Raw genomic sequence first — 25,681 nt, 5'->3', positions numbered from 1 at the left:
ACTGTGCTTTGAAGAATCAAGGATGTGTCAGTGTTCATTCTGGATGTAAGGAGAAAGAGGGAAAGAACTGTCAGCAAAAAGGGACCTTCAAGGAAATGGAAAGTATATCCGGGGGACAATAACTGGAAAATATAATAAATAAGAAGTGTAATACATTGATGGACATGCACGTAACTTGAAAAGATTCTTAGAGAAACTGGAGAGCATCATTAAAGTCTTTCCTCATTAATTCAGATTTTAAGCCCATACTAAGCTGGGAGTTTTAAATAGGAAGAATGACTCTGTAGAATCACACATTACATGGGACATCAAAGATCTAAACCTACTTCAGCTGGAAGTCAGAGAAGAGGCGACTACCAAAATGGTAGAAGTCCCACTGAAATAATGATGATTATTTCATCCTGATGTAGAGAGTGCTGTACATTGAATGAATAGCAACTGTTTCTGTGATTCCAACCAGCTATAACTAAGTTATTATTTTGAATATTATTATGATAAGAGAGGAGTATCATGAGTGGAATACATATATTCCAGAGAAGTAATATAAGTAGATGTTAGGAACTGAGAATTGGATTGGGAAAAATATATGTATGTATATATATATTTTTGTTGTTCAGTCACTTAGTTGTGTCCAACTCTTTACAACACCATGGACTGTAGCACACCAGCTTATGTCCTTCACCATCTCCCAGAGCTTGCTCAAACTCCTGTTCATTGAATCAGTGGTGCCATCCAATCATCTCATCCTCTGTCATCCCCTTCTCTTCCTGCCTTCAATTTTTTCCAAAATCAGAGCCTTTTCGAATAAGTTGGGTCTTCCCATCAGGTGGCCAAAGTATTGGAGTTTCAGCATCATATCTTCCAATGAACATTCAGGATTGATTTCCTTAGGATTGACTGGTTTGATCTCTTTGCAGTCCAAGGAACTCTCAAGAGTCTTTTCCAACATCACAGTTCAAAAGCATCAATTCTTTGGCGCTCAGTCTTCTTTATAGTTCAGTTCTCATATCCATACATCACTCCTGGAAAAATCATAGCTTTGACTAGACAAACCTTTGTGGGCAAAGTAATGTCTCTGCTTTTCAATGTGCTATCTAGGATTGTCATAGCTTTTCTTTCAAGGAGCAAGTGTCTTTTAATTTCATGGCTGCAGTCACCATCTGCAGTGATTTTGGATCCCAAGAAAATACAGTCTCTGTTTACATTGTTTCTCCATCCATTTGTTAGTTCCTCTTCACTTTCTGGCATAAGGGTGGTGTCAGCTGCATATCTGAAGTTATTTATATTTCTCCTGGCAATCTTGATTCCAGCTTCACATATGTATACATATATTTTATTTTCTGGATACTCATTCTAATTAGGACAAAGGACAAACAACACTTATTCCTGATTTCTACCTTAATTCATATTGATCCATCACATAGAGTACATTCTTCTTTGTATTTCAGTGATTCAAACACAGACTCTGCTGAAGAGCCTAGCTAAGATTTTACTTTCTAATAAGCTTTCCTTAGAACAGATAGCTATCATCCTGTACTACAAGGAAATTAGTCTTGGAAAAAATTGAAAAAAATTCCCAAATATAGAATTTAGGAGGGAATTATGATCAAGAACAGATTTTAGGTTAAATATTTGGGTAATAATAGTATTATTATTCTTCATTCTTAGTTTTTATAATAATAGATATACTATCTTTTCAATTATTGAAGCTAAGATAATACAGTGACATTTTAGTTTAGAGATATGTGAATGCAAACAAAATAGTAGTTTAATGGATATTAGTAATTTATATGACATAATTTTGCTTTGTATGGATTCATTTATCATTAATTACTGGAGTGCAGAAAATAAATTTATGCTATTTGATTTTAAAGTAACAATGTCACTAATCTATATATCATAAACAAAATTATTATGTTTATTTTTAAAGAAGACTATACCTTAAAAGCTAGAAATGGTATGAGCCCTTTATTAGAAACACAAATTTGTCTTATTAGGAAAGGATTATGTGGTAATCTTTTACTTTCAAAATTAGATTTCTGAAATGGTCTCTAAGGATGGGAAAATTATCTCCAAATTCAAGTTACATAAAACATCTATCAGTAATAAAATTCACCACTACAGAACAAGCACAAGCCATCAGAAGAAACAGTGGCCATCCAGCTGTAACAGGGAGACAACAGTCCCCTTCTGTCTAATATTAAACCCAAGATTGAGAGGAAACTGCTAGAGTGGTGAAAGATAAATTGGGCATTAGGAATGTGAGGTGAGGCAGAGGTAATCTATCAACTTGAATGAAGATCTTTACATATTTTAATAATCTGTGTGATTATATGATAAATATTTGAATTTCAGTTCTGACTTTTATTTCCTCCTAATTCACCAATTTTATACTTTGAGGACCTAGCTTGCAGTTTAATAGCAAAGAATAAAATCAAGTTTCCATTTATTGAAATAGCTAATATCTAGCTGGAGGAGGATGTCAAAATACCTAGAAAGTCAAATACATTTTATATTTAAGTGTAAACTGTTGAAAATAGATTTAAAGTCTTTTTTAAATTTTTTTTTTTTTTGGAGTATAGCTGATTTATAACATTGTGTTAGTTTCAGGTGTACAACAAAGTGAATGTTGTACTTATATGTATATCTACTCTTTTATAAGATCCTCTTCTTATATAGGCCATTATTGAGTAGAGTTACCTGTGCTATACATGTTCTTATTAGTTACATATTTTATAGGTAGTGGTTATCAGCTCTGATCAGTTCACTCACTCAGCCATGTCTAACTATTTGCAACCCCATCGATTGCAGCATACCAGACTTCCCTGTTCTTCACCATCTCCCACCAACAGTCTAGCATATGGTCCGATCACTTCTCTACTCCCTCACTAGCATTTATTGTTTGTAGATTTTTTTGATGGTGGCTATTCTAACTTGTGTGAGGTGATATCTTATTGTAATTTTGAGTTGCATTTCTCTAATAACTAGTGATGTTGGATATCTTTTCATGTTCCTTTGGCCATGTTAAAGTATTATGTAAATAACAGAAGAGTGAGATCTCTGTGGCTGGAAGTAAGTGGGGAATAGGGAAGTTACCCTGAAGGAGTTTAAACTTGAGCTCAGATTGAGCAGACTGCAGAGTATAAAATCCCAAGCATAGAAAGGATAGGTGGAACTTTTCTCAGCTAACAAGAATGGATCACCTACAGAATAGAAATGTTCGTGCCTTCAGAGAGTACAGAAGCCATCTGTTGAATGGTCTGTGGAGGGTACTAATGGCTTATATGTCTGACATGTTAATTCATTATTTTGGTATCAGGAACATTTTGATGAACCTGGATATCAAATCAATGCATTTTAAATTTTATTATCGATGAATCTGTATTACATATTTGGTCTAAAATTGAGCTCATTCCTTCCAGATCCCAAGTTGTTGTTCAGTGGCTCAGTCGTGTCCGACTCTTTGCGACCCCATGGACTAGAGCATGCCCAACTTCCCTGTTCTTCACCATCTCCCAGAGTTTCTTCAAACTCATATCCATTCAGTAGGTGATGACATCCAACCATCTCATTCTCTGTTGTCTCCTTATCCTCCTGCTTTCAATTTTTCCCAGCATCAGAGTCTTTTCCAATCAGGTGACCAAAGTATTGGAGCTTCAGCTCCAGATCCCAATCATTTCAGTTCAATTGCTCAGTTCTGTCCGACTCTTTGATACCCCATGAAATGCAGCATGCCAGGCTTCCCTTTCCATCAACAACTCCCTGAATTTGCTCAAACTCATGTCCATCGAGTTGGTAATAACATCCAACCATTTCATCCTCTGTCATTCCCTTCTCCTGCTTTCAATCTTTCCCAGCATCAGGGTCTTTTCAAGTGAGTCAGTTCTTCACATCAGGTGGCAAAAGTATTGAAGTTTCAGCTTCAACATCAGTCCTTCCAGTGAATGCTGCTAAGTCACTTCAGTCGTGTTCGACTCTGTGCGACCCCATAGACGGAAGCCCACCAGGCTCCCCCATCCCTGGGATTCTCCAGGCAAGAACACTGGAGTGGGTTGCCATTTCCTTCTCCAATGTGTGAAAGTGAAAAGTGAAAGTAAAGTCGCTCAGTCGTGTCTGACCCTTAGCGACCCCACAGACTACAGCCAACCAGGCTCCTCCATCCATGTGATTTTCTAGGCAAGAGTACTGGAGTGGCTTGCCATTGCCTTCTCCGTTCCAGTGAATAGTCAGGCCTGATTTCCTTTACGATTGACTGGCTTGATCTCCTTGCAGTCCAAGGGACTCTCAAGAGTCTTCTCCAACACCACAGTTCAAAAACATCCGTTCTTCGGGAGACAGCTTACATCCATACATGACCACTGGAGAAACCATAGATTTGACTAGATGGACCTTTGCTGGCAAAGTAATTCTCTGCTTTTTAATATGCTGTCTAGGTTTGTCATAGCTTTTCTTTCAAGGAGGAAGCATCTTTTAATTTCATGGCTGCAGCTACCATCTGCAGTGATTTTGGAGCCCAAAAATATATTTTCTCAGTGTTTCCACTGTTTCCTCTTCTATTTGCCATGAAGTGATGGGACTGGATGCTATGGTCTTAATTTTCTGAAAGTTATGTTTTAAGCCAACTTTTTCACTCTCTTCTTTCACTTTCATCAAGAGGCTTTTTAGTTCCTCTTCACTTTCTGCCATAAAGGTGGTGTCATCTGCATATCTGAGGTTATTGATAATTCTCCTGGCAATCTTGATTCCACCTTGTGCATCATCCAGCAGCATCAAATGACGTACTCTGCATATAAGTTAAATAAGCAGGGTGACAATATACAGCCTTGAAGTACTCCTTTCCCAATTTGGAACTAGTCTGTTGCTCCATGTCCAGTTCTAACTGTTGCTTCTTGACCTTCATACAGATTTCTCAGGAGGCAGGTAAGGTGGTCTGGTAGTCCCTTCTCTTGAAGAATTTTCCACAGTTTGTTGAGATCTACACAGTCAAAGGCTTTGGCCTAGTCAATATAGCAGATCCCAATACCCAATATGAAGATCCCAATATGAAAATATATTCTTGGTTAAAATAGCCCTCTGAAAAGGGCCACCAGACTCAACTCTTAAAAAGTGGACTTTAGAGTGATTATGCTTGAAGGGCTGGAATGAATGACTCAGATCTAGAGTTAATTTTTGAAGTTTATATCTCTGTCAAGTGCAATACCTACTGAGAAGACAGCACCAAAAGCTTTGTATTTGTACTCTTGTTTGTATTCCTTAAACAGAAATACATAAAAAGCAAAGCCAAGGAAGCAAACAGAAGTAATTAGCCTTAATTTCTGTGTCCATGCCTCAAACTTGCAGTTACAGGATATTTCTTTTTATCCCTCTGAACAACCAATGGTTCAGTGGGTTGCAAAGTATTTTTTAGATTAAAAGAATACTTCATTATAACAGGTAGATAAAAATAGATGAAAATATATAGGCTTTCCTTTAGTCTCTAACAACATCATACCTATGATAATCAAAATTCAAACGAAAGTAATATGCTCTTAAGACTATTATGTTTATTCTATCCACATTTTTAATTGTTATGCAATGGGGGAATCAGTCTCATGACTAAAGACTACATCTTAATAGTTAGCTATATAGATTTACAAGTATAGACAGATAGTATCAGAAATGGCAATAAGTAGGCTAAGACGTAATCAAATTCTTTCTCACTCACAATAAGATGTCTGTATTGCTAACCCTCTTTGCCAACTATTTCTGCATTTCAAGGATCATAAGCAGATTAACAAATCATGGTTGCCTAACCAATCACACAAAATCCAACATAAAGACTGTGACTGTACCATTGCAAAACAGCTTATTATCAAACTTTCATAGTTTCTTTTTAAATAGCATATAATGAGTTGTCTGAATAAACTATTCACTGGAAACCTCTCTTTATCCAGATTAATGAAAGCATATAGAATCATTAAAAATATATTTATTATCATTTAAGATTAACTGATGACCTCTCCTGGTAGCACAACTGATAAAGAATCCACCTGCAATGTAGGAGATCCCAGTTCAATTCCTAGGTTGGGAAGATTCCCTGGAGAAGGGATAAGCTACCCACTCCAGTAGTTGTGAGCTTCCCTGGTGTCTCAGACGGTAAAGAATCTGCCTGCAATGTGGGAGACCTGGATTCAATTCCTGGGTTGATAAAATCCCCTGGAGGAGGGCATGGCAAGCCACTTCAGTATTCTTGCCTGGAGAATCCCTATGGACAAAGGAGCCTGGTCAGCTACAGTCACAAAAATTCAGACTCAATGAGCAACTAAGCACAGTACAAGATTAACTGATAAAATCAAGGAAACATGACAGTTTTCCCCTTCCCTCCTTTCCTTCTTTTCTTTCCTTCTTCCATCCATTTCTTTGTCTTTCTTAAAGTCTAGGAAAGCATCTTGTAATCATTTAGTGCTATGCTTTTCATGTCTCTTTCTTCTTTTTTATCAGCCTCAGAAATTTATTTAAGTGAAATTTTTCTGAGAAGCCCAGTATATCAGAGAAAGGAGTGAATAGTTGTTCTGGCTAAGGAAAGCAAGACATGCGTTTCCTATGACTTCATTCAGTATACCTCTCACCCCTCTACTGTGAGTAGAGGGAGGAGATCCTCAAAATTCCTTTGGAGCTTAGCATAAACTCTTCATTGCATGTTTTTAAAATCAAAGTATAGTTGATTACAATGTTGTGTTAGGTTCTGGTATACAGCACAGTGAATCAGTTATGCATATAAACACACACACACACACATACATATTGTTCTTTGTATTCTTTTTCAGTATGGTTTAATACAGGATGTTGAATTTAGTTCCCTGTGCTATACAGCAGGATCTTTTTATCTGTTTTATATATAGTTGTTTGTATCTGTGTGAAAGTGTTAGTTGTCAAGTCATGTCCAACTCTTTGCAGCCCCCTGGACTAGAGCCCACCAGGCTCCTCTGTCCATTGACTTCTCCAGGCAAGAATACTGGAGTGGGTAGCCATTTCTTTCTCCAAGGAATCTTCCCAACCTAGGGATCGAACACAAGTCTCCTGCATTGCAGGCAGATTCTTTATCGTCTGAGCCACCAGGGAAGCCAGTTCCTTGCCAGAGAAGCTCATATTATTATAACAAAGCTAATGTCTCCATATCTTTGCTATTTTAAATAATGCTGCTGTGAACATTGAATCTTTCCAATTTAGAATTTCTGTCTCTTCCAGATATATACCTAGAAATGGGATTCCTAGGTTATATGGTAACTCTAGTTTTTTAAGGAACCTTCACTTTGTTCTCTATAGTGTCTGCACCAACTTACATTCTCATCAACAGTGTAGAAGGGTTTCTTTTTCTCCACAACCTCTTGAACATTTGTTATTTGTAGGCTTTTTAATGATGGCCTTTCTGACTAGTGTGAGGTGGCACCTCGTAGTTTTGATTTGCATTTTTCTCATAATTAGCTATATGTCTTTTGTCTTCTTTGGTAAACTCCTCATTTTAGATTTGAAGAAACTGAGACCGAGAGAAATGCAATGATTTTCTTAACTATAGCATTATATATTACTCCTAATATATTACTCTGGTGTAATATATTAAATTGTATTATTGAAAAATAAGGAATTGTGTTTGTAAGTAAATGTATGATGCACTTTTGTTAGAAATTTAATTAGTTTAATTTTAGGGATAAGAATGTTTGAGAATCATATGTATATTACAGTAGTAAACATAGAATCAGTAAATCAGTATGAGAATAATACTTTCTAAGATATAAGAAAATACGGATGAGATAAAAAGAGGGTATAAATTGTCCAGGTTCTTACAACCACAGTAATGAGATTTGCCACAGACAGAGATAGAGCTTATCCAGTGGAGCAGAAAGCCCAGATTTCACAAATATAACAGACATCGTGGTAATGACACTGTAGTAAACTATCCTAAAATACAATAAAATGAAAATGAGATAATAATAGGTGAGTAAGTAAATGGGGCCTTGTGAGATTCAACTTGATCTTGCCACAGTGGGGCAAAGTTTAGGAAGTGCCAGAGTGGCAAACAAAAGACCACGGAGAAAATGGTGTGTAGAGAAATAAAATAGATGTGTTAAATAAACCTGTGTGCCTGAGAGTTTCTTATTGATGTCAGGCTTTCTGACAGTGATATTTTATGCTAACAGAAACCTAATATCCTTAGGATGTGCAAAGAAAGATAATATGAGTTAAGTATTTTATATTCAGACCAAATGACCTGTAATGGTAAAGACACAGGGTAACTATTACAAACATGCCAGAACTCAGGGAAAATTATTCTCAGAAAATCTACCAAAGAATGTATTTTAGATAACCAGAGTCACTGGGGAGTTGCTGGCACAAGCACTGAATTATATACTTTACTAGAATCAACACAGAAGGGTAAATATAAGACAGACAGTACAGTATAGATGGTTATACATTCTGAAGATTTAGGAAAATTTTAAAGGTAGAGCTGGAAGAGAGACAAAAATCTTCCTGATGATAGGAAGATAAACCCAAAAGGAAAAAGACATTCTAAAACCAGTGATACTTTGAAAGGATGGAACATAAAACTATTTGATAAAATTGAGGCCAAACTTATCAATCATGCCCAAAATACAAATGTCTTAGTTCATCAAAATAAAATAATTTTCAAATTGGCTAACAAAACACAGTCTAGTAGTATGACAAATGATAGACACACTAAACAGTGATTCAGAAAGCAAAATAAACAAGCACAAAAATAGACCTGGTTATGTTAGAAGAAAGTAAGGAGAAAATAAGGTATGCAATTTGGAATCTAGATAACTGACAACGTTTGAGTTCCATAAAAAAATAGTAAGGCAAGCAATGAATAATACTGGATTGGCCAAAAAGTTTGTTCAAGTTTTTCCATAAGATGTTACAAACAATCTTTTTGACTAACTCAATAATTTACATTGCTAAAGGCTTAAGTTCAAATTGTAGATATAACAGAGACAACTTGAATAAAGTAGAAACTGTAGGCAGGGCATGGAGAATTAGAAACTGTCTCAGATTGAATTTAAAAAGAAACAGAATAATTTGATGGTAAGGAGTTAGAAGATAAACCATAGAAGAATGGGAAAGAGAGAGAAAAAACAGGGGAAGTCAATAAAGGGTGTGTAATCAGTTATTGCTGCTGTGGCAACTGGAGCATATCCCAATGGGGAACACAGTAAGACACTGTAGAAGCACAGAGTGTTAGGCCAAACCAAAGAGAGATACCTGAAGCACTTTTTTCTCGCTCACAACTGACATTGCCCTGCCAGTGCTCTTATTTATTTCATAGAGGTTGAAAGGTTTCAAGCAGAAAATCACAAGAATGCCATAGGTGTGTATTTGGAATGGTGGGTGATGAAAGGACATGGTCAGAACAACAATATTAATGATAGGATACCAGTCTGGCCAAGATATATCAGATGGACAAAACAGTATGAAGAATATGATTTAAACAGGAATCTTGAACATATACATATAACTATATGTCTGTGCATGCTAAGTCACTTCCGTCGTGTCCAACTCTTTTGACCATATGGACTGTAGCCCACCAGGCCCTTCTGTTCATGGGATATTTCGGGTAAGAATCCTGGAGTAGGTTGCCGTGCCCTCCTCCAGGGAATCTTCCCAAACCAGGGATTGAACTCATGTCTCTTTTGTCTCCTTCATTGGCAGGAGGGTTCTTAACCACTAGAGTCACCCGGGAAGACCCACATATACCTGTATATATCTGAGTATGTGCTTATACTGGTACGTATATCTGTATCTCTATATATGTATATGTCTACTTAAATAAAAACTGGAGAATAGAAGATATGGTTATTGACAATAAAGACATTGAGGCCACAAAGAAACTTTCAACAAATTTAAATTTAAAAATTAAAAGTCATATTTGTTGTTGTTTAATCACTAAGTCATGTCTGAATCTTTTCTGACCCCAAGGACAACAGCCTGCCAGGCTCCAATGTCTGTGGACTGTAACCTACCAGAGGACTGTAACTCCTCTGTCCATGGGATTTCCCAGGCAAAAATACTGGAGTGGGTTGGCATTTCCTCCTTCAGGGGATCTTCCTGATCCAGGGATCAAACACACATGTTCTGCATTTCAGGCAGATTCTTTACCACTGAATCATATGAGAAACCAAAAAGTCATATAAAGATTGATAATACAAATAGTATCTTTCTAAGTGGAAGAAAATTAGAATTAAACAATTAATTTAAAAACCATGAAAATCTCTCAGTTTCACTGTATTGAAGGGCATAAAATTATTTGTACAATTGGTAACAACTCACTTATGAATTTAAAGACATCATATTAATAAATTCACTAAATTGAAGAAAGTAGGGAAAATCACTAGGTCATTCAGGTATGACCTAAATTAAATCCCTTATAATTATACAGTGAAAGTACAAATAGATTCAAGGGATTAGATTTAATAGACAGAGTGCATGAAGAGTTATGGACAGAGGTTCATGGCATTGTACAGGAGGCCATCATTAAAACCATCCCCAAGAAAAATAAATGCAAAAAGGCAAAATGGTTGTCTGAGGAGGCCTTACAGCTAGGACAAGAAGACAAGTGAAAAGCAAGGAAAATGGAAAGATATACCATTTGAATGCAGAGTTCCAAAGAATAGCAAGGAGAGATAAGAAAGCCTTCCTAAGTGATCAATGAAAAGAACTGGAGGAAAACAACAGAATAGGAAAGATGAGATCTCTTCAAGAAAATACAAGCTACCAAGGGATCATTTCATGCAAGTGGTTGGTGGTTTAGTTGCTAAGTCACGTCCGACTCTTGTGACCCCATCGACTGTTGCCTGCCAGGCTCCTCTGTCCATTAGATTCTCCAGGCAAGAACACCGGATTGGGTTGCCATTTCCTTCTCCGGGGGATCCTCCCGACCCAGGAATCAAACTTGGGTGTCCTGCATTGCAGGCAGACTCTTTCCCAACTGAGCTATAAGGGAATCCCAAAGTGAAAGTGAAAGTTACATCTGACTCTCTGCAACCCCATGGACTATAGAGTCCTTGGAATTCTCCAGGCCAGAATACTGGAGTGGGTAGCCTTTCCCTTCTCCAGGGGATCTTCCCAACCCAGGGATCGAACCCAGGTTTCCCATATTGCAGGCGGGTTCTTTACCAGCTGAGCCACAAGGGAAGCCCAAGAATACTGGAGTGGGTAGCCTATCCTTGGGCACAATAAAAGACAGAAATGGTATGGACCTAACAGAAGCAGAAGATACTAAGAATAGGTTGCAAGAATACACAGAAGGATTAAACAAAGAAAGATCTTAATGACCCAGATAATGATGATAGTGTGATCACTCACCTAGAGCCAGACATCCTGGAGTGTGAAGTCAAGTGGGCCTTAGGATGCATCACTACAAATAAAGCTAGTGGAGGTGATGGAATTCCAGTTGAGCTATTTCAAATCCTGAAAGATGATGCTGTAAAAGAACTGCACTCAATATGCCAACAAATTTGGAAAACTCAGAAGAGGTTACAGGACTGGAAAAGGTCAGTTTCCATTCCAATCCCAAAGAAAATCTGTGCCAAAGAATGTTCAAGCTACCACACAATTTGCACACATTTCACATGCTAGCAAGGTAATACTCAAAATTCTCCAAGCTAGGCTTCACAGTTCATGAACTGAGAACTTCCAGATACTCAAGCTGGATTTAGAAAAGGCAGAGGAATCAGAGAACAAATTTCCAGGATCTGTTGAATTATAGAAAAAGCCAGAGAATTCCAGAAAATCATCAACTTCTGCTTCATTGACTACACTAAAGCCTTTGACTGTGTGGAGCACAACAAACCATGGAAAATTCTTCAAGAGATTGGAATACCAGACCAACTTACTTGCCTCCTGAGAAACCTATATACAATCAAGAAGCAAGAGTTAGATCTGGACATGAACAACGAACTGGTTCCAATTTGGAAAAGGAGTACATCAAGGCTATGTCTTGTCACCCAACTTGTTTAACTTATATGGAGAGTACATCTTGCAAAATGCTGAACTCGAAGAAGCACAAGCTGAAATCAAGAGTGCTGGAAGAAATATCAGTAACCTCAGATATACAGATGACACCACCCTTATGGCAGAAAGTGAAGAGGAACTAAAGAGCCTCTTGACAAAGGTCAAAGAGGAGAGTTAAAAAGCTGGCTTAAAACTCAGCATTCAGAAAACCAAGATAAGGGCATCCAGTCCCGTCCATACATGGCAAATAGATGGGAAACAATGGAAACAGTGACAGACTTTATTTTGGGGGGCTCCAAAATCACTGCAGATGGTCACTTCAGCCATGAAATTAAAAGACATTTGCTCCTTGGAAAAAAAGCTATGACCAACCTAGACAGCATATTAAAAAACAGAGACTACCTTGCTGACAAGATCCATATAGTCAAAGCTATGGTTTTTCCATGTGTTGATGTGAGAGCTGAACCATAAAGAAAGCTGAACGCTGAAGAATTGATGTTTTTGAACTGTGGTGTTGGAGAAGACTCTTGAGAGTCCCTTGGACTGCAAGGAGATCCAAACAGTCCATTATAAAGGAGATCAGTCCTGAATAGTCATTGGAAGGACTGATGCTGAAGTTGAAGATCCAGTGCTTTGACCACCCAATGTGAAGTCCTGACTTATTAGAAAAGACCTTGATGCTGGGAAAGACTGAATGGAGGAGAAGGGGATGACAGAGGACAAGATGGTTGTATAGCATAACCAACTCAATGGACATAAGTTTGAGCTAAAACTGGGAGAAGGTAAAGGACAGGGAAGCCTGGCATCTACAGTGTATGGGATCACAAAGTGTAAAACATGACTGAGTGACTGAACAGTAACAACAATCCTCCCAATTCATGTTAGAAAATAGATGAATATGTCAATTTTGTAGAGATAGAAAACAAAAAATTCTGCTGAAAGAAAATAACCTACAGCCCAGATTACTGTACCCAGCAAGGATCTCATTCAAATATGAAGGAGAAATCAAAATCTTTACAGACAAACAAAAGCTGAGAGAATTCAGCATCACCAAACCAGCTCTCCAACAAATGCTAAAGGACCTTCTCTAGACAGGAAACACAGAATGAGTGTATAAACTCGAACCTGAAACAATAAAGTAAATGGCAACAGGATCATACCTATCAACAATTACCTTAAATGTAAATGGGTTGAACGCCCCAACCAAAAGACAAAGACTGGCTGAATGGATACAGAAACAAGACCCCTAAATATGTTGTCTACAAAAGACCCACCTCAAAACAAGGCACACATACAGACTGAAAGTGAAGGGCTGGAAAAAGATTCCATGCAAATAGAGACCAAAAGAAAGCAGGAGTGGCAATACTCATATCAGATAAAATAGACTATAAAACAAAAGCTGTGAAAAGAGACAAAGAAAGACACTACATAATGATCAAAGGATCAATCCAAGAAGAAGATATAACAATTATAAATATATATGCACCCAACAGAGGAGTACTGCAATCTGTAACACAAATGCTAACAAGTATGAGAGGGGAAATCAACAACAATGCAATAATAGTGGGAGATTTTAATACCCCACTCACACCTATGGATAGATCAACTAAACAGAAAATTAACAAGGAAACACAAACGTTAAAAGATACAAAGAATCAGTTAGACCTAATAGATATCTATAGGACATTTCACCTCAAAACAATGAATTTCACCTTCTTCTCAAGCGCACACAGAACCTTCTCCAGGATAGATCACATCCTGGACCATAAATCTAGCCTTGGTCAATTCAAAAAAATTGAAATCATTCCAAGCATCTTTTCTGACCACAATGCAGTAAGACTAGATGTCTATTACAGGAGAAAGAATATTAAAAATGCCAACATATGGAGTCTGAACAACACGCTGCTGAATAACAAACAAATCATAGAAGAAATCAAAAGAGAAATCAAAATATGCATAGAAATGAATGAAAATGAAAACACAACAACCCAAAACCTCTGGGACACTGTAAAAGCAGTGCCAAGGGGAAGGTTCATAGCAATACAGGCATACCTCAAGAAACAAGGAAAAAAGCCAACTAAATAACCTAACTCTACACCTAAAGCAACTAGAAAAGGAAGAAATGAAGAACCCCAGGGTTAGTAGAGGGAAAGAAATCTTAAAAATTAGGGCAGAAATAAATACAAAAGAAACAAAAGAGATCATAGCAAAAATCTACAAAGCCAAAAGCTGGTTCTTTGAGAGTGTAAATAAAACTGACAAACCACTAGCCAGACTCATCAATAAACAAAGGAAGAAAAGCCAAATCAATAAAATTAGAAATGAGAAGGGAGAGATCACAACAGACAACACAGAAATACAAAGGATCATAAGAGACTACCATCAGCAATTATATGCCAATAAAATGGACAACTTGGAAGAAATGGACAAATTCTTAGATAAGTACAACTTTCCAAAACTGAACCAGGAAGAAATAGAAAATCTTAACAGACCCATCACAAGCATGGAAATTGAAACTGTAATCAGAAATCTTCCAGCAAACAAAAGCCCAGGTCCAGACGGCTTCACAGCTGAATTCTACCAAAAATGTAGAGAAGAGCTAACACCCATCCTACTCAAACTCTTCCAGAAAATTGCAGAGGAAGGGAAACTTCCAAACTCATTCTATGAGGCCACCATCACCCAAATACCAAAACCTGACAAAGATGCCACAAAAAAGAGAACTACAGGCCAATATCACTGAGGAACATAGTTGCAAAAATCCTTAACAAAATTCTAGCAATCAGAATCCAACAACACATTAAAAATATCATACATCATGACCAAGTGGGCTTTATCCCAGGAATGCAAGGATTCTTCAATATCCACAAATCAATCAATGGAATACACCACATTAACAAAATGAAAAATAAAAACCATACGATTATCTCAACAGATGCAGAGAAAGCCTTTGGCAAAATTCAAAAATAAATGACCCAATCAAAAAATGGACCAAAGAACTAAACAGACATTTCTCCAAAGACATACAGATGGCTAACAAACACAAGAAAAGATGCTCAACATCACTCATAATCAGAGAAATGAAAATCAAAACCACAATGAGGTACCATTTCACACCAGTCAGAATGGCTGCTATCCAAAAGTCTACAAGCAATAAATGCTGGAGAGGGTTTGGAGAAAAGGGAACCCTCTTACACTGTTGGTGGGAATGCAAACTAGTACAGCCACTATGAAGAACAGTGTGGAGATTCCTTAAAAAACTGGAAATAGAACTGCCATACGACCCAGCAATCGCACTCCTGGGTGTACACACCGAGGAAACCAGAATTGAAAGAGACACATGTACCCCAATGTTCCTCGCAGCACTGTTTATAATAGCTGGGACATGGAAGCAACCTAGGTGTCCATCTGCAGACGAATGGATAAGAAAGCTGTGGTACATATACACAATGGAGTATTACTCAGCAATTAAAAAGAATGTATTTGAATCAGTTCTAATGAGGTTGATGAAACTGAAGCCTATTATACAGAGTAAAGTAAGCCAGAAAGAAAAATACCAATACAGTATATTAATGCATATATATGGAATTTAGAAAGATGGTAACGATAACCCTGTATAAGAGACAGCAAAAGAGACACAGATATATAGAACAGTCTTTTGGACTCTGTGGGAGAGGGCAAGGGTGGGACTATTTGGGAGGATGGCATTGAAACATGGATATTATCAAATGTGAAACAAATCGCCAGTCCAAGTTTGATGCATGATACGGGATGCTCGGGGCTGGTGTACTGGGATGAACCAGAGGGATGGGATGGGGAGGGAAGTGGGAGGAGGTTTCAAGAAGGGGAACACATGTACACCCGGGGCAGATTCATGTTAATGTATGGCAAAAGCAATACAATAATGTAAAGTAATTAGCCTCCAATTAAAATAAATAAATTAAAAAAATAATAAAAGATAAGAAGAGATGGACAGGAAGGAATGGACAGGACTTTATTTTAGCTACGGATTTTTTATGAAACTATTTTCCTTGTGAAAAAAAAGGCAAAAAAATATATAAATGCTGTAAAAAGTGTAAAATGCAACCCAAATATAAAACATCTTTATGCCAGAGCTCAAAAAAAATTTTTTTAATTTAAAAAAAAATAGAAATGCAAGTGATTTCTGTGTATTAATTTTGTATCCTGCAACTTTGCTAAGTTCACTGATTAGCTCTAGTAATTTTCTGACACTGTCTTTAGGGTTGTCTATGTACATTATCATGTCATCTGCAAACAGTGAGAGGTTACTTCTTTTCCGATCTGGATTCCTTTTACTTCTTTTTCTTCTCTGATTGCTGTAGCTAGTACTTCCAGAACTATGTTGGATAATAGTGGCAAAGTGGGCACCCTTCTCTTGTTCCTGATCTTAGCGGGAATACTTTCAGTTTTTCACCAGTGAGAATAATGTTTGCCGTCACCTTATCATATATGGCCTTTACTATGTTGAGGTAGGTTCCTTCTATGCCCATTTTTAGAAGAGTGTTAAAAATAAATGGGTGCTGAATTTTGTCAAAGGCTTTTTCTGCATCTATTGAGATGATCATATGGTTTTTATCTTTCAATTTGTTAATATGGTGTAGCACATTGATTGATTTGCAAATACTGAAGAATCCTTGCATCTCTGGAATAAACCCAACTTGATCATGGAGTATGAGCTTTTTGATATGTTGCTGAATTTTGTTTGCTAAAGTTTTGTTGAGGATTTTTGCATCTATGTTCATCAGTGATATTGGCCTGTACTTTTCTTTTTTTGTGCTGTCTTTGTCTGCTTTTGGTATCAGGGTAATGGTGGCCTTGTAGAATCTGTCTGGAAGTGTTTCTTCCTCTGCAATTTTTTGACAGAATTTTAGAGAGACAGGCATTAGTTCTTCACTAAATGTTTGATAGAATTCTCTTGTGACGCCATCTGGTCCTGAGCTTTTGTTTTTGGGAGATTTTTGATGACAGCTTCGATTTCAGTGCTTGTAATTGGGTTGTTCATAATTTCTATTTCTTCCTGGTTCAGTCTTGGGAGATTGAACTTTTCTAAGAATCTGTCCATTTCTTCCAGGTTATCTATTTTATTGCCATATTCTTGTTCATAATAGTCTCATAATCCTTTGTATTTCTGCAATGTCTGTTGTAACTTCTTTTCATTTCTAATATTATTGATTTGATTATTCTCTCTTTTTCTCTTGATGAGTCTGGCTAAAGATTTGTCAATCTTGTTTGTCTTCTCAAAGAACCATCTTTTAGTTTTATTAATCTCATTATTGTTTATTTCATTTCTTTTTTATTTATTTTTGCTCAGATATTTAGGGTTTATTTCCTTCTACTAAATTTGGGTGGTTTTGTTCTTCTTTTTCCAGTTGTTTTAGGTGTAAATTTTAGGTTGTGTATTCGATGTTTTTCTTGTTTCTTGAGGTAGGATTGTACTGCTGTCAACTTCTCTCTTAGAACTGCTTCTGCCGCATCCCATAAGTTTTGAGTTGTCATGTTTTCATTGTCATTTGTTTCTATAAATTTTTTTAGTTCCCTTTTGATTTCTTTAGTAACCCGTTGATTATTTAGAAACGTGTTGTTTAATCTCCATGTGTGTGTTTGTGTTTCTTACAGCTTTTTTTTTTTTTTTTTTTGTAATTGACATCTCCTCTCATAGCATTGTGGTCAGAGAAGATGCTTGATACGATTTCGATTTTCTTAAATTTACTGAGGGTTGATTTGTGATCCAAGATGCAGTCTATCCTGCAGAATGTTCCATGTGCACTTGAGAAGAAGGTGTGTTCTTCTGCATTTGTATGGAATGTCCAGAAGATAAAAATGAGATCCATTTCATCTAATGTATCATTTAAGACTTGTGTTTACTTATTAATTTTCTGTGTTGATGATTTGTTCATTGGTGTGTGTGGGGGGTGTTAAAGTCTCATATTATTATTGTGTTACTGTCAATTCCTCCTTTTATGTCTGTGTTTGTCTTATGTATTGAGGTGCTCCTATGTTGGGTGCATAGATATTTACAATTCTTATGTCTTCCTCTTGGATCGATCCCTTGATCATTATGTAGTGTCCTTCCTTATCTCTTGTAATATTCTTTATTTTAAGGTCTCTTTTGTCTGATATGAGGATTGATACTCCAACTTTCCTTTGCTTGCCATTTGCATGGAATATATTTTTCCATCCTCTCACTTTCAGTCAATATGTTGAAGTGGGTTTCTTGTAGACAGCATATATATAGGTCTTGTTTCTGTATCCATTCTTCCAGTCTGTGTCTTTTGGTTGGAGCAGTTAAACCGTTTACATTTAAATTATTGATATATATATGTTCCTATTGCCATTTTCATAATTGGGATTGATTTTGTAGATCTTTTTTCTTCTCTTGCATTTCTTGACTATATAAGTCCCTTTAACATTTGCTATAAAGCTGGTTTGGTGGTACTGAACTCTTTTAACTTTTGCTTCTCTGAAAAGCTTTTAATTTCTCCATCAATTTTGAATGAGATCATTGCTGTGTATAATAATCTTGGTTGTAGATTTTTCCCTTTCAGTATTTCATATATCTTTTGGCCTACAGAGTTTCTGCGGAAAGATCAGCTGTTAAACATATGGCATTTTCCTTGTATGTTCATTGTTGATCTTCCCTGGCTGCTTTTAATATTCTTTCTTTGTGTTTAGTATTTGTTAGTTTAATTAGTATGTGTCTTGGAGTGTTTCTCCTTGGGTTTATCCTGTATGAGACTCTTTGCATCTCTTGGGCTTGATTGACTTTCCTTTTCCATGTTGGGGAAATTTTCAACAATAATCTCTTCAAAAATTTTCTCATACACTTACTTTTTCTCTTCTTCCTCTGCAACCCATATAAATGAATGTCAGTGCATTTGATATTGTCCCAGAGATCTCTGAAATTACCCTCAGTTCTTTTCATTATTTTTAATTTATTCTGCTCTTCAGAAGTTATTTCCATCATTTTATCTTCCAGCTCACTGACTCATTCTTCTGCTTTAGATATTCTGTTATTGATTCATTGTAGAGTATTTTTAATTTCAGTAATTATGTTGTTTGCCTCTGTTTGCTTATTCTTTAATTCTTCTAGGTCTTTGTAAATTGATTCTTTTATTTTCTCCATTCTGTTTTCAAGGGTTTTTTTTTTTTTCTATTGTCTTTACTATCATTATTCTGAATTCCTTTTCAGGTAGTTTGCCTATTTCCACTTCATCTATTTGGACTTCTGTGTTTCTAGTCTATTCCTTCATTTGTGTAGTATTTCTCTTCCTTTTAATTTTTTCTTAACTTATTGTGTTTGAGGTCTCCTTTTCCCAGGCTTCAAGGTTGAATTCCTTCTTCCTTTTGGTTTCTGCCCTCCTGAACTCCCAGATGTTCAAGCAGGTTTTAGAAAAGGCAGAGGCACCAGAGATCAAATTGCCAACATCCGCTGGATCATGGAGAAAGCAAGAGAGTTCCAGAAAAACATCCATTTCTGCTTCATTGAATATGCCAAAGCCTTTGACTGTGTCGATCACAGTAAACTGTGGACAATTCTGAAATAGATGGGAATACCAGACCACCTGACCTGCATCTTGAGAAACCTGTATGAAGGTCAGGAAGCAACAGTTAGAAGTGGACATGGAACAGTAGACTGGTTCCAAATAGGAAAAGGAGTACGTCAAGGTTGTATATTTTATCACCCTGCTTATTTAACTTATATACAGAGTACATCATGAGGAACACTGGGCTGGAAGAAGCACAAGCTGGAATCAAGATTGCTGGGAGAAATATCAATAATCTCAGATATGCAGATGACATCACCCTTATGGCAGAAAGTGAAGAGGAACTCAAAAGCCTCTTGATGAAAGTGAAAGAGGAGAGTGAAAAGGTTGGCTTGAAGCTCAACATTCAGAAAACAAAGATCATGGCATCTGGTCCCATCACTTCATGGGAAATAGATGGAAAAACAGTGGAAACAGTGTCAGACTTTATTTTTTTGGGCTCCAAAATCACTGCAGATGCTGATTGCAGCCATGAAATTAAAAGACACTTACTCCTTGGAAGGAAAGTTATGACCAACCTTGATAGTATATTAAAAAGCAGAGACATTACTTTGCCAACCAAGGTCTGCCTAGTCAAGGCTATGGTTTTTCCTGTGGTCACGTATGGATGTGAGAGTTGGACTGTGAAGAAAATTGAGCACCGAAGAATTGATGCCTTTGAACTCTGGTGCTGGAGAAGACTTTTGAGAGTCCCTTGTACCGCAAGGAGATCCAACCAGTCCGTTCTAAAGGAGATCAATCCTGGGTGTTCACTGGAAGGACTGATGTTAAAGCTGAAACTGCAATACTTTGGCCACCTCATGTGATGAGTTGACTCACTGGAAAAGATTCTGATGCTGGGAAAGGTTGGGGGCAGGAGGAGAAGGGGACGACAGAGAATTAGATGGCTGGATGGCATCAGGGACTCGAAGGAGATGAGTTTGAGTGAACTCCGGGAGTTCGTGATGGACAGGGAGGCCAGGCATGCTGTGATTCATGGGGTCGCAGAGAGTTGGACATGACTGAGCGACTGAACTGAACTGAACTGAAGATTGTTAATTCTCTGTTAGTTTAGGGTCTTGAAGTCAATTTTCCCACTCCACGGGCTCAGGGCTTGATCTCTGGTCAAGAATGAAGATTCCACAAGTGCTTTTTTATGGCATTAAGTGACATTGAAACAGATACCCAAAAATGAGAAAGCAAAGATGAACCCCAGACAAATTGCAGTTTCAAAATCAGGCAAATAATAATTAAAATAATGGAATATACACATATACATGTATACCCATCAGCATAATCAAAACAGTCCAACAAAAATAAAGTACAGTAGATTGACCTGGTGAAGAAAGGAAATAAAAAATTATATCTACCAGTTAAGAACAAAGCTAACTAAAGCACAAACTCGAAAACAAAACTAAAACAAGGTGCCAAATGGGGAATAAAGCAATGAAAAAAAAACTAACAAATATGTTGACAGGAAAGGAAAGAAAGAAAACTGATTTTTTAACGCAAAGTTAAATCAGTTCAGTTTAGTTACTCAGTAGTGTCTGACTCTTTGCATCCCCATGGACTACAGCACGCCAGGCCTCCCTGTCCATCACCAACTTCCGGGCTCCACCCAAACTCATGTCCATGAGTCAGTGATGCCATCCAACCTTCTCACCCTCTGTAGTCCCCTTCTCCTCCTGCCTTCAATCTTTCCCAGGATCAGGGTCTTTTCAAATTAATCAGCTCTTCACATCAGGTGGCCAAAGTATTGGAGTTTCAGCTTCAACATCAGTCCTTCCAACGAAAACCCAGGACTGATCTCTTTTAGGATGGACTGGTTGGATTTCCTTGCAGTCCAATGGACTCTCTTAAGAGTCTTCTCCAACACCACACTTTAAAAGCATCAATTCTTTGGTGCTTAGCTTTCTTTACAGTCCAAGTCTCACATCCATACATGACTACAGGAAAAACCATAGCTTTGACTAGATGGACCTTTGTTGACAAAGTAATTTCTCTGCTTTTTAATATGCTGTCTATGTTGGTCATAACTTTCATCCAAGGAGTAAGTGTCTTTTAATTTCATGGCTGCAGTCACTATCTGCAGTGATTTTGAAGCCCAAAAAAATAAAGTCAGCCACTGTTTCCACTTTTCCCCTTCTATTTGCCATAAAGTGATGGGACCAGATTCCATGATCTTACTTTTCTGAATGTTGAGCTTTAAGCCAATTTTTTCACTCTCCTCTTGCACTTTCATCAAAGTTAAATAGAGGTAGATAAAGAAGATTTATATACATTAAATATTAACTGCAAGGAGAAATGAACAGTAGGAAAAGCAAACAAATGAATAAATGTAGAAAAAACAATAATAGTTTTTAAAAATTAAAATTAAAAAAATGAAAGAAAAAATGGAAAACACTGAACTTCAAAAGAGGCAGGTGTTTTATAACAACAATAAAAAAATGTGACTGTAAGAAAAAAAAAAAAAAAGAACTCAAAAGCTTAATTAGATTTCATCAGTTCAGTTTAGTCGCTCAGTCGTGTCTGACTCTTTGCAACCCCATGGACTGCAGCATGCCAGGTCTCCCTGTCCGTTGCCAACTCCTGGAGTTTACTAAAACTCCTGTCCATTGAGTTGGTGATGCCATCCAACCATCTCATGATGCCAACAAAATAGACAACTACAACAGAGGAAAGAAAAAAAGGAAAAAAGAAAAAAAGTTTAAAAAATAGAGAATCTACAGAATAAGTCAAAACATAAGAATAATAAATGTTTTTCTTGGGTAACTGCTGTCAAAGTCCTTTCCCTCGCTGGGATTCACAGTCCACCTCACCTCCCTAGGATGCCCTCCAGCTCTGTGCTGGTCTCTGGACCTCCTATGGGGGCAGCTCAGATTCTAATCTGGTCCAACTCCTGTGTGTTCTTGCCTCCAATGTCCACAGCTATCAGAACTAGTGTGTTTTCTTTTGTGGGAACTCTCAATGTCCTTTTAACTATTCCAAAGACACAGAATCTGCCAAGTTGATCATGTGGATTTATTTAATCTGCAGTTTGTACAGCTGGTGGGAAGGTTTTGGGTCTTCTTCTTTAGTCACACTGCCCTTGGATTTCAATTGTGGTTTTATTTCCACCTCTGAATGTGGGTCATCCACTGGGGTTATATCCTGAGTCTGCCCTGGCGGACTTCGGTCTGCCCCAGTGAGAGCCAGGTGTGGAGGTGGTACAACTGCTTGGGTCGCAGGGGTTCTGGCAGCACCAGGTACTCTGGGGAGTTGACAGGTAGGGCAGCTGGACATATAGTGCTCTAGAAGGGTATGGCAACCAGTACTGGTCAATACACACCAGTATTCTTGCTGGAGAACCCCCTGACAGAGAAGCCTGGCAGGCCACAGTCCACAGGTTCACAAAGAGTTGGACAGGACCGAAGCAATCCTGCATGCATAGATGTAAGACATTTTTTTGCCTTCAATAGCTCTGCCCTAGTAAGGGTTGAGTAGGAAGGTGGCACAATTGCTTGGCTTGCAGGGACCCTGGTGGCGACAAGTGTGCAGGGACACAGACTGCCTCTGCTGCAGGAGTTATGACCCTATCAGAGTCTTCTTTTCGGTCTCTTATAGCTGGTAATCAGAAGGCTTCTTTGGCCAGTCTTTCTCTGTAGCTCTGCCCATTCAGGCACTTAGAGGGCTCCATTGCCTGGGGCCCTTCTCTGTTGCTCACCACATCAGACACATAGAGGGGTCCCCCTAGCTGGGGTCCTATTCTGTAGATCAACACATCAGTCACTTAAAGGAATACCCTGGGTAGGGCCTAGTCTGTAGTTCAGTGCGTCAGGCGTTTGATGGTCCAGCCTCTCTACTGTTCAGCTGCCAACGCTGGTGTGTGGGGGGAGTGAGGCTGTGGTGATGGTTCCACTCCCTACCCATGACTCAGCAGTATTGCCTTGTTTCTATGGCTGTGCGGCTTTCCTCCATAGGCATTTCCCACCACAGTCTCCTCCCTCCCATCCCTTCAATCTGTCTCTTCACAGTCAATAGCAGCCCTTGCCCTGGGATTTCTCCACAATCCCTGAACTCCAGCTCCCAGCCGCTGCACCTTCTAGGGAACCTGCATCCCTGCCCGGGGTGTGTATGACTGCAGCAAGGACTGCCTGATTCTCATCCCATTTAGGCTGCCACAGATCAGCTGTTTCACTCTCAGCCTTAAATGTTTCTCCTCTGACTCAGACAATTGCCCTGATGTGGGGATCAGACTCCTGTTTCAGTTCCCCCACCTGCCAAGGGCAGGTCCAATCCTACTAACACTCCTGTTTTTCCCCATTTCCTTCATCCTACCAAGTTTTGTATGGTTCTATATATTCTTTTCTACTGCTCGTGTACTCCTCCTGTCTGCTCTCAGCTGGTGTTCTGCATGCACTTCTGTGTCTGAAGGTGAATTCCTGATGTATCTGTGGAGAGAGAATGTATTCATTCCCACCTACTCCTCCTTCATCTTAGTAATGTCTGGTATGATGATTTCTAAGCCCATCCATGTTGTTGCAAATGGCACTATTTCATTTTTTATGGTTGAGTAGTATCCCATCGTATGTATGTACCACATCTTCTTTATCCACTCGTCTGTTGATGCTCATTGATTCATGAGTTGATGCCCATGTTGTTTCTATGTCTTGGCTATTTTAAATAGTGCTGCTATGAACATAGACGTGCATGTATCTTTTGGAATTATAGTTTTGTTGAAATGACCATACTACCCAAAGCAGTCTACAAATTTAATGTGATACCTATCAAATTACACATGACATTTTTCACAGAATTAGAACAAATAAGCCTAAAGTTTATATTGAACCATAAAAGACCCAGATTTAACAAAGCAATCCTGGGGGAAAGAACAAAGCAGGAGGCATAACCCTTCCAGACTTCAGACAATACTATAAAGTTATAGTAATCAAACCAGCATAATACTGACACAAAAAAACACACATATGGATCAAGGGAACAGAATAAAAAGCCCAGAAATAAACCCACAGCTATGATCAACTATTCTTTGAGAATGGCAAGAATATATAATGGAAAAAAGTCTCTTCAACAAGTGGCATTGGGGAAATTGGAAAGCTGCATGTGAGTTCATGAAGTTAGAATACACCCTTACACCATATACAAAAATAAATTCAAAATGGCTTAAAGAATTAAATGTAAGATGTGATACCATAAAACCTGTGAAAGAGAACACAGACAAAACATTCTCTGACAAACTATAGCAGTGTTTCCTTTGGTCAGTCTCCCAAGGCAATAGAAACAAAGCAAAAATAAACAGATGGGGCCTATTCAAACTTACAGGCTTCTGTACAGCAAAAGAAACCTGAAACAAAATGAAAAAATATTTTTATAGACTGGGAAGAAATATTAGCAAATGATACAACCAACAAGGACCTAATTTCCAAAATATACAAACTGCTCATACAATTCAACAACAAAAACAACCAAATGAAAAAATGAACAGGAGACCTAAATAGACATTTCTCCAAAGAAGACACATAGATGGCCAAAAGGAACATGAAAAGATGTTCAACATCACTAGTGATTAGAGAAATACAAATCAAAACTACAGTGAGGTACCACCTCACACTGGTCAGAATGACCATCATTAAAAGGTCTACTAATAACAAATGCTGGAGATGTGTGGAGAAAATGTAACCTTCCTACACTATTGGTGGAAATGTAAGTAGGTGCAGCCACTATGGAAAATTCTAAAAACAGAGTTGTCATATGATTCAGCAGTCTTACTCCTGGGCATGTACCCAGACAAAACCACAGTTAAATTTGCATTGCTTTCAGCCATGAAATTTGTGGTAATTTGTTACTGCATCAATAGATTAATACACCTGTGAATATGCTTGAGCATATATCTTTTCTTTGTAATTTTTAAAATTTATTTATTTTTGATTGAAGGATAATTGCTTTACAGTATTGTTCTGGTTTCTGCTGTACTGTTTATCAACATGAATTAGCCATAGGTAAAATGGCAACCCACTCCAGTACTCTTGCCTGGAAAATCCCATGCACAGAGGAGCCTGGTAGGCTGTAGTCCATGGTGTCTCTAAGAGTCAGACACGACTGAGCGACTTCTCTTTCACTTTTCACTTTCATGC

The 25,681-nt window shown here is 37.9% G+C and overlaps 1 long non-coding RNA gene across 1 annotated transcript in view; it reads left to right on the top strand.

Moving 5' to 3' along the window:
* Window positions 1-25,681, top strand: part of LOC129555794 (uncharacterized) — a 243,003-nt gene that overhangs the window by 173,930 nt on the left and 43,392 nt on the right. The window contains exon 3 of the long non-coding RNA XR_008685812.2: window positions 9,706-9,780. This is a non-coding gene — a long non-coding RNA (uncharacterized LOC129555794). The remainder of the gene's footprint in view (window positions 1-9,705; window positions 9,781-25,681) is intronic.

This window comes from Moschus berezovskii, chromosome 12 (genome assembly GCF_049115385.1).
Source record: "Moschus berezovskii isolate FMDL1 chromosome 12, NW_MosBer_1.0, whole genome shotgun sequence".
Lineage (NCBI taxonomy): Eukaryota > Metazoa > Chordata > Mammalia > Artiodactyla > Moschidae > Moschus > Moschus berezovskii.
The sequence above is the reverse complement of the archived record's forward strand: the minus strand, read 5'-3'. Positions and strand labels throughout refer to the sequence as shown.